This window comes from Schistocerca serialis, chromosome 1 (assembly GCF_023864345.2).
Source record: "Schistocerca serialis cubense isolate TAMUIC-IGC-003099 chromosome 1, iqSchSeri2.2, whole genome shotgun sequence".
Classification (NCBI taxonomy): Eukaryota; Metazoa; Arthropoda; class Insecta; order Orthoptera; family Acrididae; genus Schistocerca; species Schistocerca serialis.
Genome location: NC_064638.1, coordinates 1,285,724,306 through 1,285,739,132, shown reverse-complemented (window position 1 = coordinate 1,285,739,132; position 14,827 = coordinate 1,285,724,306). Strand labels below are relative to the sequence as shown.

Genomic DNA, 14,827 nt, shown 5'->3' with positions numbered 1-14,827 from the left:
GCAGACACAATACATAAAACACAGGTTGGAGGGAAAAAAATTCCTAAAATATTACTCAGGAAATTCAGACAGTCCCCCTCTCGGTGTAACATTGTGTATGATTTCAATATTGCAGTTCAGTACTCAATAAAAATTATAATAGTAATAATAATGATATAATTAAATATGAAAGTCACACTGTAGCTTCCTTGATTAGCATCTTCTAACTGTCCCACCTCCACAGTCCAATCAAAGATTAGGTGAAATGGTTTAATTGTAATATTAACATTTCTTCATCTGTACTATTATACACATAAATGTAGATGTATATCACTGTGTGGTGGCAAACAGCACTATAGAATAGAAGTTCCAACATTGGTTGTTGCATAAAATAGAAAACAATAATTAAACTCATCTGGATATTTTGAAGAAATCAGTGACTCAGCTCATTATCCAGTACATGTGGGGTATGATCCTTCAGAATGCCTAGGTTTCAAATGTTTTAGTGAAGATAATCATTTGTAAACTATAAAGGATCATGGATTATTCTCAAGTTCAATCAAATAAATTGCACCTTGTTACAGTACATCACTTTCAAATAATCACTGTTTTTGTAAGAGATAATACACCATTACTTTTAATTATTGCAAAATTATAAAAATTGACGTTTTTTGTAAAAATTAGCCCAACACTTGACTCTTTATGACTATCATTTCTCCATTACTCCCAAAGACTGAAACTCAGAGAATAAACAAAGATACCACAACTGGCTGGTGCAAAGCATCAAAGACACATTCTTACAATATCAACATTATGAACATGTGAGAACATGAGACCGACTAGTGAAGTGATTTTGTTTATTCTTTGGAAGAGTAACAGGTTTTGAGAGTTGGATGTTTATTCTTAATTTTTGTTTAGAGCTGCTACTTCTAACTGTAAGGTAACTAAATAATGTCTTGAAGTGTTTGTGGGTCTGATTTTTGACCTACATAACTGGTGACCCTGAAAACAATAATGGGTTCCATCACAATAAAATATTTTGGATTACATCCGTTAAGCATGGAAGGCACAAATAATTTATTACAAACTATTGGTGATGAGATCCGGCAGCTGCAGCAAGAGATTGAATTTTTTGAACTGTCAATGCTGAGAAGCGACAGCAAGAGGGGAAACAATGAGATCACAAACTCCAGTGATAACGGCCACACCACGAGCACACACCTGCGCTGAAAATTTTCCACATGCTGGTTTGTTCATGTCGACTGCACAGCGGTTACAGTTGCGGGCACCTCCATTTACACCCACACAACGAGACATGTGCTTTGTGATCTTGGAAAGCATTTTCACATAACACAGATCACAGAAGATCATGAACAATTTAAGCTGGCAATTAACAATTTGGACCAGAGAGTAAAGACAATAGTCTCCAATGAAATTCTACACCAACATCATCAACAAGCATACCTCATGCTGAATACTTTGCTAATCACTTGTTGCATGAAGTTACCTGAGCAGAGGCTTTCACAAGTGTTTTACCAGAAGAAACATGGGGACAGAAACCCATCACAGTGTTGGAGACATTTGTCAGCAATAGTGGACTGTAGCATAATATCTAACGAGCTGCTGCTACATATCTGGTGACACAGCTTCCATCTCAAGAACAGTTGATGTTAATAGTGTATGAAGGACAACAATTGGATAAATTACTGCAAGTAGCTGATGGAGCATATGCCTTGTTGCAGTGAACTGCTGTGACAAACACGTATCGGAAAAGGAGCCAATGCCGAATTGTGTCACTGTATCTTATCGACAATCACCGGACATCAGTGGGAAACTCTGAGAGTCATGAACCACAAAAGGAAGAGTTGTCACGCAGTTACATAACTTGGAGGTACGGATGGGCTCTGATGAGACGACACAGTCACGTCGTTCATCGAACCTACAGCTTCACTCAAGGTGAAGCTACTGCCGATGATATCTGCTGGTACCACAAACAGTTTGGCGTCCTTGCTACAAAGTGGATGGAGCCATGTGAATACTCAAATGGCAAGGGCAGTCCAAGTAAGGTGCTACAGACTGCGGCAATGACAAATGGCACTGCCAATGTAAGAAGCATCATATTGCAGCATCACACAAATGGACACATTGAAAAGGTAAGGCCCATGATGGCATGCTTACTACATTTCTGACGAGTCACGGCACAACATTGCATCTGTTGCATATGACTAATAAGATTTCAGGCTTAAGATTTTTAATAGACACTGGTTGAGAGGTCAGCACCCTTCCAGTCATGGGCATAGTTAAGAAGACGATGCAGGACACCTTACAGTTGTTAGCCATGAACAACTCCAGCATCAAAAAGTATGGACGCAAAGGTACGCCGATAGACATTGGTTTTCCTACTCTGCACAGTTGGAGTTAGGTTGTGGCGGACATTAGGCAATCCATATTAGGTACTGATTTTCTATCCCTGTTTGCAATGGCTGTTGACTTGGCAAATGCCTGCCTTATAAGCAGGACACAATGTGACAGAGTAAAGGTAATTCAGAGGGGTTCTGAGGGTAATGTAATTGGAGCAATTAATGATGCAAGTAAACAGTCCACCCCTACAACCATTGTTGCACCCAAGCAGTGTTAAGCACAATACAGTGCATTATATACACACGTTTACAGTCCACTGGTTTCAAGATGCGACTGTAGAATAGCTCCATAATTATTGGTTGAGGCTAAAGCAATATTTGAGGATATGCTCTGTGCTGGTGTTATAAGAAGGTCAACAGCCTGTGGTAATCCCTGACACACATAGTGTGCAAAAAGGATTACCATTGGCTGAATGCAAGAACAGTCCCAGATAGGTACCTAGTACCTAACATCTAAGAAATTACCTATTCTCTTGTGGGTGCAAAAGTTTTCTCAGTGTTGGATTGCAGTAAAGATGACAATCAGATACCAGTGGCACAGACCAATGATGCACAGACAGCATTTATTACATCTTTTGCCCTGTTTGAGTTTTTGTTTATGACATTTGGTCTTAAAAATGCAGCCCAAACCAGGAAGAGATTTGGTGACAAAGTGTTAACAAGGCTTGCTATTTTGCTTTCCGTATTTAGATCACATATTAATACATTCAGATGATGCATATATTCAAAACAAGTCTGTACATGAAGTGTGGTAGAGGTTGTATAGCTATGGAATGGTACAAAATGAAGGCAAGTGCATCATGTGCAAAAGTGAGGTAACTCTCCTAGGCCACAAAGCCTCTGCCAATGGGATCTGATCTTTGCCTGAAAAGATTACCAACAGAATATATGCAACTCAGATGATTTTTAGGCTTGGTAAATTTTTACTGCCATCATCTGCCAGTAACAGCACCCATGTCGCTTCAGCAGCACGAGACCCTCCTTTTCAGTCTATTGAGCACTTCCAAGTAGAAAGCTGAGTTCACTGTAGTCCCGGTAGATATGAATTCATGGTGGACAATGCCTCTGATGTCAAAGAAGACAACGAGCATGGTTTTGATCCTGGACTTGCTCATGTGTGCCTTCTTGGGATGGGGCGACGATGGGGTGTGCCACTCTGAACTCTGCCTTTTTGTCTCAGGGTCATACTCAAAAATCCATGACTCATCACCAGTGATAACTGAGTTTAAAAATTGAGGATCATTTTCACACATTTCCAACATTTCTCAGCACCGAAGCACTTGCATGTGCTTGTGTTCGTCGATCAATACTTTTGGGACGAGTTTGGCACACACGTTTCTCATGTTCAAATCATTGGTCACAATGCAGAAAATGTTTGTTTCTGACATGTTTAGAGTTTGTGCTATCAATTGAAGGCTCAGCCATCTGTCAGAGTTCAAACAATCATGCACACACGTCACATTTTCGTCAACTTGTGTGGTTGATGGCTGCAAGGTTCATCAGTGATTCCTCTTGGCCCTCCATGAATGACTTGTGCCATCAGAAAACTTGTGATTTGGACAAGCAATCAGTTCCAAAGACATACAGAAGTAATGGAAACGTTTTGGTGGCAGACTTCCCAAGTTTAACACAAAATTGATAGCGTACCGTTAGTCTACAGAATGATCCATTGTGACATGTACATAAACTCAAACTGGGGTGATGGAAATGCATGTCCTGACTCTCCAGCAGCTCACAGCTAAATGAGACAAAGAGCGTTTTGAAGCTAACACCCTTTTCCACTTAGCCCAGATTGGTACAACACGCTGTGGTGTACCATTGCGTCAGAAAAAAATTGGTCGCATTACTTATGGAATGCACTCTGTACAAACAATGATAACAAAGTCTGAAATTACCATTATTTGTAAATAGAATAGCTTTTCAGGTAAACTAGTCACATCAACAGATTCTCACATTCTAATTACCCAAATGAATTTAATGGATAATAAAGTGAAGCAGCCTAAGCCTTGACTTAATATTTAAGATTTATGGTACTGTGCACAAGCTATAAATGATTGCATCGATGATATTTGCAAGGAAAAAAATGTTGGGGGGGGGGGGGGGGGGGAGAGATAACATAAAGGGTGGATGGAATCCACCTGCTTTGTTATAAAACCACTGAATAATTAGTCTAAAAAGTTTCGCAAGTTGCTTATCATTCATCACACACAAAAACCCTTAAAAAGTTAAAATCCTCAGTTTAACAATTATCATGACAAATACTTTATCAATGCAGCTAAAATGCCACCCAAACCAACACAAGCACCTTGCACAAATGCATCTGGAACAGTAGATGCCCCTGCCCCTCTACATTTGTGTCTCAGAATCTATATGCTTTACTCCATCTGACACTGTCTTGTTTCACCAAACTATAAAAGTTCATATCTTTTGAAGAAGTTTGGATATTTATAAAATAAATGTACTCTGATAAAAATGCTTAATTTCTGAACAAATTGAAGCCAAACACTACATTACTAATTTAAATATCCAATTGAGTTACTGAGATTTGTAGCATTTACATCAAGTACAAATCTTTCACCAGTCAAAATATATCTAAATTTCATGCTGATGCAATAAGCAGGGCATCTTTCCAATTAGAAAAATCCCCCTCTTTCCAGAGTTGACATAGCACTTCTGGCTCTTCCGTTATTGACAATGTTGTTGTTGTTGTTGTTGTTGTTGTGGTCTTCAGTCCTGAGACTGGTTTGATGCAACTCTCCATGCTACACTATCCTGTGCAAGCTTCTTCATCTCCCAGTACCTACTGCGACCTACATCCTTCTGAATCTGTTTAGTGTACTCATCTCTTGGTCTCCATCTACAATTTTTACCCTCCATACTGCCTTCCAATACTAAATTGGTGATCCCTTGATGCCTCAGAACATGTCCTACCAACCAATCTCTTCTTCTAGTCAAGTTGTGCCACAAATTTCTCTTTTCCCCAATTCTATTCAATACCTCCTCATTCATTATGTGATCTACGCATCTAATCTTCAGCATTCTTCTGTAGCACCAAATTTTGAAAGCTTCTATTCTCTTATTGTCTAAACTATTCATCACCCATGTTTCACTTCCATACATGGCTACACTCCATACGAATACTTTCAGAAGTGACTTCCTGATACTTAAATCTATACTCAATGTTAACAGATTTCTGTTCTTCAGACATACTTTCCTTGCCATTGCCAGTCTACATTTTATATCCTCTCTACTTTGACCATCATCAGTTATTTTGCTCCCCAAATAGCAAAACTCCTTTCCTACTTTTAAGTGTCTCATTTCCTAATCTAATTCCCTCAGCATCACCTGACTTAATTTGACTACATTCCATTATCCTCGTTTTGCTTTTGTTGATGTTCATCTTATATCCTCCTTTCAAGACACTGTCCATTCCATTCAGCTTCTCTTCCAGGCCTTTGCTGTCTCTGACAGAATTACAATGTCATCAGTGAACCTTGAAGTTTTTATTTCTTCTCCATGGATTTTAATTCCTACTCCAAATTTTTCTTTTGTTTCCTTTACAGTTTGCTCAATATACAGATTGAATAACATCGGAGATAGGCTATAACCCTGTCTTCTCCCTTCCCAACCACTGCTTCCCTTTCATGTTCCTTGACTCTTATAACTGCCATCCGGTCTCTGTACAAATTGTAAATAGCCTTTCGCTCCCTCTATTTTACCCCTGCCACCTTCAGAATTTGAAAGAGAGTATTCCAGTCAACATTGTCAAAAACTTTCTATAAGTCTATAAATGCTAGAAACGTAGGTTTGCCTTCCCTTAATCTATTTTCTAAGTCGTAGGGTCAGTATTGCCTCACATGTTCCAACATTTCTACGGGATCCAAGCTGATCTTCCCCAACATTGGCTTCTACCAGTTCTTCCATTCATCTGTAAAGAATTCATGTGAGTAATTTGCAGCTGTGGCTTATTAAGCTGAAAGTTCAGTAATTTTCACATCTGTCAACACCTGCTTTCTTTGGGATTGGAATTATTATATCCTCCTTGAAGTCTGAGGGTATTTTGCCTGTCTCATACATCTTGCTCACGAGATGGTAGAGTTTTGTCAGGGCTGGCTCTCCCAAGGCTATCAGTGAATGTTGTCTACTCCCGGGGCCTTGTTTTGTATTAGGTCTCTCAGTGCTCTGTCAAACTGTTCATGCAGTATCATATCTCTCATTTCATCTTCATCTACATTCTCCTCCATTTACACAATATTGTCCTCAAGAACTTCACCCTTGTATAGCCCCTCTATATACTCCTTCCACCTTTCTGCTTTCCCTTCTTTGCTTAGAACTGGGTTTCCATCTGAGCTCTTGATATTCATGCAAGTGGTTCTTTTCTCCAAAGGTCTTTTTAATTTTTCTGTAGGCAGTATCTATCTTATCCCTAGTGATATAGGCCTCTACATCCTTTCATTTGTCCTCTATCCATCCCTGCTTAGCCATTTTGCACTTCCTGTCGATCTCATTTTTGAGACCCCCAGTCCCTCCTACTGCCTCCTGCTTCCCTCTCTCTCTACCCACACCACCTGACACTACCACCACCACAAACACTCCCTCTGCTGAGAAACAAAGCATTGGCACTGTTAGCCCAGCTGACACCGTGTTGGGGCAGAGGCATGTGTATGCACGTGCAAGTGCTTTCTAAGTGTATTTTAGTCCAACTCATCAAAGGATAACTCTGAAAGCTAACAAGTCTCATTCGTTTGTCTGTGCCTAAGTCTTTGTTCTTTTGTGTGTGCCTGTTGACAATTCCATGCTTCTGCTTATAAGTGATTGGTTGCCTTTTGTCCAAAAGTATCTGGTGCATTACATTCATTCACGAGCTGACTTTTTTTTGTAAATATTACATATTTACTGGACAAGAAAAATAATTAGAAAGAAAGATAATATACAAGAGTATTTGACCACTTATCCTATACATGCTTGCAATTACATAACAAGAATCACTGAGGAGGAATAGGAAATGTATAGTCACAGAGCAATATAAAATACCAAGCATAAAACATTTTTATTTACCAGGGTACAAAATTTTCAGTGAATCTTTTGTTTTTACAGGAGAACTTCTGGAAGAGGTTCATCAGGAGTTCACTGATTGGATAAGTCAAGTTATTAGAGTGTATAAAGATACAAATCACATTGAATTTGAGTGGCTGGTGGGCCCCATACCAGTTGAGTATGTATTTGATGCTCTCTTTGTGCAGAGTTTATTACATATTTCTACGAGTGTTACCATAGTATTCATTCACGTTTTTTTTTTCATTTTCAGTGATGATATTGGAAAGGAAATTATTACCCACATAACAACAGACTTGTTCAACAATGAAACATTTTACACTGACTCCAATGGCAGAGAAATGTTGAAAAGGGTAATCAACTTCCGGCCCACTTGGGATTTAGAAGTTAATGAACCTATTTCAGGAAATTACTATCCTATAACTTCAAAAATAGTTATAGAGGATGCTTCTAAAGATTTAAGATTGGCTATTTTAAATGACAGAGCACAAGGAGGATCCAGCCTGAGAAATGGAGAAATTGAAATAATGGTACTTTTTTTGCCAACTTCATGTTAAAATAAAACTGTGCATTTGCAATTGCCAGAACTTATTTGTATGTTCAGTAGTAAATCATAAAAGAATTCTTATTAAGTTAAGTGCAATAAAACTCAAAGAATCTTGAAATTAACAATTTTTGAAATGTTATATAACATGTATTAGACATAAATAGTGTAAGGGAAATAGAGACAGATCCAAAAGAGAACTACTCTGTTGCTGTTGTCTCAATAAAATGTCACAAATGAAAATTACAGCGGACTGAAAGTGGTCATTTTTGTTATAAAGGTGCACCGTCGTCTGTTGAATGATGATGCAAAAGGTGTTGGTGAAGCACTTGATGATGAAGCATTTGGTAAGGGCCGAATTGCTAGGGGGACACACTATTTGGTTGTTGGTCCAACTACAGGATCTGGAAACCTGAGTCTTGCTGCCCAAGAGAGACTATTGGCACAGGAGAAGTTGCTGAGCCCATGGGTCTTTGTTACTCCACTAAATATATCATTTGATGAATGGACTTCTTACACAACAGAGGTAATAAAATATTTATCATGAAATATAAGTTTTATAACCAAAAAAAACAACATTCACTTGTTCTGAGCTGTCTTGAAATAGAATCTGACAAATATTTTATTATTAGATCACTATCTGTAGAGGACACCTTCAAAGATCACCAGGAATTTGCTGAATTACTAACACACACTATACACATTGACTGTACATTGAAGCCACAAACTTGACCCTCAGCCCCCCTCTTGGACACTTTCCCTAAAGGTTTTGATTCCAAAGTAACTGAAGTAAAATGAGATATTTTTAAGAGAACACATAAGATGACAGCAGAATAGTATAGAAATTTTAACCATTTTAACAATATTCAGTTCCTGAATAATGGACACTTTTCTAGGTTGGAGTAACAAATCATCCTGGCTATCTCACTCACTGTCTCAGATCTGGATGAAACTTACCCTGTTTGATCTCTCTATAGAGATCAAATTTTAGAACATTAACTTTCTCCGTTTCAATTTCGTTGTACTTCGGACTTTGAAAGTCATGTTTTTTTTTTTCACAGTCTGATGGCACAAAACAACACTTGCTAATATTTACAAAATGAATTACCATTCTTTTATTTAAAATCAGAATGTGGGAAATTTGGAAGTTACGTACCCTGTGGCATAAGGACTGTAGAAGAAGAATCTCATACCTTTAAGGAACACCATCAAGACAATCAAGATAGGAAAAAACGTATACTTCCATTTTTGTATTTTATTTGGCAAAGAAACATAATTCACAATCACATCTAAAATGACATTAAAGGAAAAGAATAATCCCTAAAATTTTTGCAGTATAAACCTCAAAGTATAAGCTATGAATTGAGATTATAAGTTAATGGCTCTTTTGTTCCTTTGTTATCTCTTGTTTTTGTAACAAATAAGAAGTTTTAATTTTTTTCTTGAGAACCTAAAAGAGGACATTGAAATTTCAAGGGTCCTGGATAATTTATATTTGATCACCAGCATTGCTTTAAAAAATGCTCAAGTTCGTTAATTTTTTAAATAGAACTACGTACTGTAGATTTAATTCATAACAGTAACGTTTTTCCTGAAAAGAGCACATACACTTCCAGTTGATATTTTAGGCTGTTCAACAATAGCAAGTACATGAGGAATGGGAACTGCACAAATATCCTCTCGTTTAGCCCAATGGAATAGAGACAAAGATCATCAAGGCTGTGGAAATTGTCCAGTGACATTATTACCAATAGTATTTTGTTCAGTGATTGTCCCAAAGAACCAAAGATGGAAAATAGATAGTTGGAAGTTTAAAATATAATGACTGTGCAAGCTGAGTTTCATTTTGCAATGGGAACAATTTTGGAAACTGGAAATTTCAAATGTAAGTTATGCCAAATGAATTACTTTGTTAGGGCTCCCTGCAGAAGAATACAGAGAAATGGGAAGTTTCTAGATAGTGACATGGAAAGGAACAAACTGAGAAACATTCAAAAATCTCACAAAACATGATAAACAGTGTCATTAAAAAATAATAGAACACATTACAGGCAGCCACCTGGAATATGTTAAATTCTGAAGCAGTACGTCCTGAATGTGGAAAAACTTGTGGTACACATTTGAAAGAAGAATTACTAGTCAGTTACATCTATGAAATTGAAGTTTAATCCAGCCAAAAGTACAATGAGTATTTCTTATAATTTTACAAGTTGATATGTGATCTCTGTCAGGTGTAACAGTCAATGAAACTGATTTTGTGTGTCATTTTTTGTTAAAAATGCCACAAGAATATGACAACATTGTTACTGCATTAGAGACATTCTCTACATAAAATCTAAAGTTAAGCTTCATGAAAATAGGCTCATGGATCTTAAAAGTAAACATGCTAACTCTAAGAAGAAATGTGGGGATAACCAGGGGCACAATACATGCAGAAATGGTTCCAGTCATGGGAAAACTCAATGGAAAAAAAATCTTGAATTTTGTTGAAGGTGACAGGCACAGTTCAGGTGGATCAAAACAGTTTAATTCTAAACGTTACAACTGTGGTGAATTGAGACACAAGGAAGCTGACTGTAATAAAACAAACAAAGACAAGAGAGGCTTTGCAAATTCAGTAAATTGTGATTCCCAAGAGGTTTCTGTAAGGTTGGATTTAATGAATCAGTTTCCTGGTATTTGGACTCTGGTGTGAGTGAATATTTTGTGAACATCATAAAAGATGTACATAAAGTGTAAAAGCTTGGAAGAGGTAGTCATTAATGCTGCAAAAACTGGAACACATTTTACACATTTTATTAACTCAATACGTATCAAAATAGCTAGATAACTTTTTTTGTAATTGGTGTTCAACTTGGCAAAAAATAAATCAACTTCAGTTTTATTGAAACATAGGACTCAGTTGATACTTGTTTAATGGTTTTGTTAAGCTTATTTTAAGATTTCTTTTTTAAAAACCAGAAACTCAGTCTTCTTCATATATTGTGGTAATTTTATTGAAATTGTGCTTGAGGCCCAGTTCCTGGGAAAGGCCATAGGCTACAGGATAATTGTGCCATTTTAGTCACACGGTTGACTAATTCTTGTTCTTGTGCAGGAGTAAGAACAGATCTTCTTGCCAAGTGGGATGTCCTGTGAAAATTTGATTTTAATCTACCATAAAGGGTAATTTTTTGCATGCTCAGCTCTTTTGATGTGCAGGTCAGTGATGCTCAGCTCTTTTGATACACAGGTCAGTGACCTACCTGACTTCACTAAACTTAATGCCTTTCTCACATTTCTTCAGTCCATTTAGTCCTCTGTGATATTTTTTTCTTGTCCTTGCCATCTGAAATTAGATATGACACCTTATATAAACATAGACACATTTTTTCTGAAATTTACAGCATGGGGAAGTATCAACTTTCTGTTGACATTTCCCCATATTTGCCTGTTTATATTACCCCATTATCAGGAAAAAGAAAACTGGCATTCTACGGATCGGAGCATGGAACATCAGATCCCTTAATCGGGCAGGTAGATTAGAAACTTTAAAAAGGGAAATGGATAGGTTAAAGTTAGATATAGTGGGAATTAGTGAAGTTCAGTGGCAGGAGGAACAAGACTTTTGGTCAGGTGAATACAGGGTTATAAATACAAAATCAAATAGGGGTAATGCAGGAGTAGGATTAATAATGAATAAAAAAATAGGTTTGCGGGTAAGCTACTACAAACAGCATAGTGAACGCATTATTGTGGCCAAGATAGATACGAAGCCCACGCCTACTACTGTAGTACAAGTTTATATGCCAACTAGCTCTGCAGATGATAAATAAATTGAAGAAATGTATGATGAGATAAAAGAAATTATTCAGGTAGTGAAGGGAGACGAAAATTTAATAGTCATGGGTGACTGGAATTCGAGAGTAGGAAAAGGGAGAGAAGGAAACATAGTAGGTGAATATGGATTGGGGCTAAGAAATGAAAGAGGAAGTCGGCTGGTGGAGTTTTGCACAGAGCATAACTTAATCATAGCTAAACTTGGTTCAAGAATCATGAAAGAAGGTTATATACATGGAAGAATCCTGGAGATACTAGAAGGTATCAGATAGATTATATAATGGTAAGACAGAGATTTAGGAACCAGGTTTTAAACTGTAAGACATTTCCAGGGGCAGATGTGGACTTTGACCACAATCTATTGGTTATGAACTGTAGATTAAAACTGAAGAAACTGCAAAAAGGTGGGAATTTTAGGAGATGCAACCTGGATAAACTGAAAGAACCAGCGGTTGTACAGAGTTTCAGGGAGAGCATAAGGGACAGGAAAGGGGGAAAGAAGTACAGTAGAAGAAGAATGGGTAGTTCTGAGGGATGGAGTAGTGAAGGCAGCAGAGGATCAAGTAGGTAAAAAGACGAGTGCTAGTAGAACTCCTTAGGTAACAGAAGAAATATTGAATTTAGTTGATGAAAGGAGAAAATATAAAAATGCAGTAAATGAAGCAGGCAAAAAGGAATACAAACGTCTCAAAAATGAGATCGACAGGAAGTGCAAAATGGCTAAGCAGGGATGGCTAGAGGACAAATGTAAGGATGTAGAGGCTTATCTCACTAGGGGTAACATAGATACTGCCTACAGGAAAATTAAAGAGACCTTTGGAGAAAAGAGAACTACTTGTATGAATATCAAGAGCTCAGATGGAAACCCAGTTCTAAGCAAAGAAGGGAAAGCAGAAAGGTGGAAGGAGTATATAGAGGGTCTATACAAGGGTGATGTACTTGAGGACAATATTATGGAAATGGAAGAGGATGTAGATGAAGATGAAATCGGAGATGCGATACTGCGTGTAGAGTTTGACAGAGCACTGAAAGACCTGAGTCGAAACAAGGCCCCGGGAGTAGACAACATTCCATTAGAACAACTGAAGGCCTTGGGAGAGCCAGTCCTGACAAAACTCCACCATCTGGTGAGCAATATGTATGAAACAGGCGAAATACCCTCAGACTTCAAGAAGAATATAATAATTCCAATCCCAAAGAAAGCAGGTGTTGACAGATGTGAAAATTGCCGAACTATCAGTTTAATAAGTCACAGCTGCAAAATACTAACTCAAATTCTTTACAGACGAATGGAAAAACTGGTGGAAGCCGACCTTGGGGAAGATCAGTTTGGATTCCGTAGAAATGTTGGAACACGTGAGGCAATGCTGACCTTACGACTTATCTTAGAAAATAGATTAAGGAAAGGCAAACCTACGTTTCTAGCATTTGTAGACTTAGAGAAAGCTTTTGACAATGTTGACTGGAATACTCTCTTTCAAATTTTAAAGGTGGCAGGGGTAAAATACAGGGAGCGAAAGGCTATTTACAATTTGTACAGAAACCAGATGGCAGTTATAAGAGTCGAGGGGCATGAAAGGGAGGCAGTGGTTGGGAAGGGAGTGAGACAGGGTTGTAGCCTCTCCCCGATGTTATTCAATCTGTATATTGAGCAAGCAGTAAAGGAAACAAAAGAAAAATTCGGAGTAGGTATTAAAATCCATGGAGAAGAAATAAAAACTTTGAGGTTCGCCGATGACATTGTTATTCTATCAGAGACAGCAAAGGACTTGGAAGAGCAGTTGAACGGAATGGACAGTGTCTTGAAAGGAGGATATAAGATGAACATCAACAAAAGCAAAACGAGGATAATGGAATGTGGTCGAATTAAGTCGGGTGATGCTGAGGGAATTAGATTAGGAAATGAGACACTTAAAGTAGTAAAGGAGTTTTGCTATTTAGGGAGCAAAATAACTGATGATGGTCGAAGTAGAGAAGATATAAAATGTTGACTGGCAATGGCAAGGAAAGCGTTTCTGAAGAAGAGAAATTTGTTAACATTGAGTATAGATTTAAGTGTCAGGAAGTCGTTTCTGAAAGTATTTGTATGGAGTGTAGCCATGTATGGAAGTGAAACATGGACGGTAAATAGTTTAGACAGGAAGAGAATAGAAGCTTTCGAAATGTGGTGCTACAGAAGAATGCTGAAGATTAGATGGGTAGATCACATAACTAATGATGAAGTATTGAATAGAATTGGGGAGAAGAGGAGTATGTGGCACAACTTAACAAAAAGAAGGGACCGGTTTGTAGGACATGTTCTGAGGCATCAAGGGATCACAAATTTAGCATTGGAGGGCAGCGTGGAGGGTAAAAATCGTAGAGGGAGACCAAGAGATGAATACACTACGCAGATTCAGGAGGATGTGGGTTGCAGTAAGTACTGGGAGATGAAGAAGCTTGCAGAGGATAGGGTAGCATGGAGAGCTGCATCAAACCAGTCTCTGGACTGAAGACCACAACAACAACACATTACCCCTCTCGGACATTGTAGTGGAGACCATACTTTAATGTCATTGCTAATGGCCAAAATGTTACAAAACTCGTGCTGAAAGACTCACTAGAAAACATACTGTCTGCTTACATTATAGTTATCACTGTTAAAAAAAATATTGAAATACTTACCGTAATTTCATAATAAGCCAAAACTAACAAAAAATCAATAAAAATTAATGTTTAGTGCCTCAATAGGACTGTCTTTTACAAGGACTCATTGTACCTGCACCCTACTTCTGACATCATCCACTATACTGCAGCACTATCTCCCAGTGAATACAGTGCCACTCAGCTGACAAAAGGATGTTGTCAGTATTCCTCGGGTCTCCCCTATACCAATCTAAAATCTAAAAGTGCTTCTGAAATCTATGGAAGGAAATAACGTTGAAGATACAAATACAGTAGAATTGTGCACTATCTGTATGGGAGGCAGGCAAACAAGACTTCCACACAAACAGAAGAGAACAAGAGCAAA

The 14,827-nt window shown here is 37.9% G+C and overlaps 1 pseudogene; it reads left to right on the top strand.

The window, feature by feature from the left end:
* The window catches only part of LOC126456903 (lysosomal alpha-mannosidase-like), a 225,133-nt pseudogene that overhangs the window by 166,705 nt on the left and 43,601 nt on the right, over positions 1-14,827 (top strand).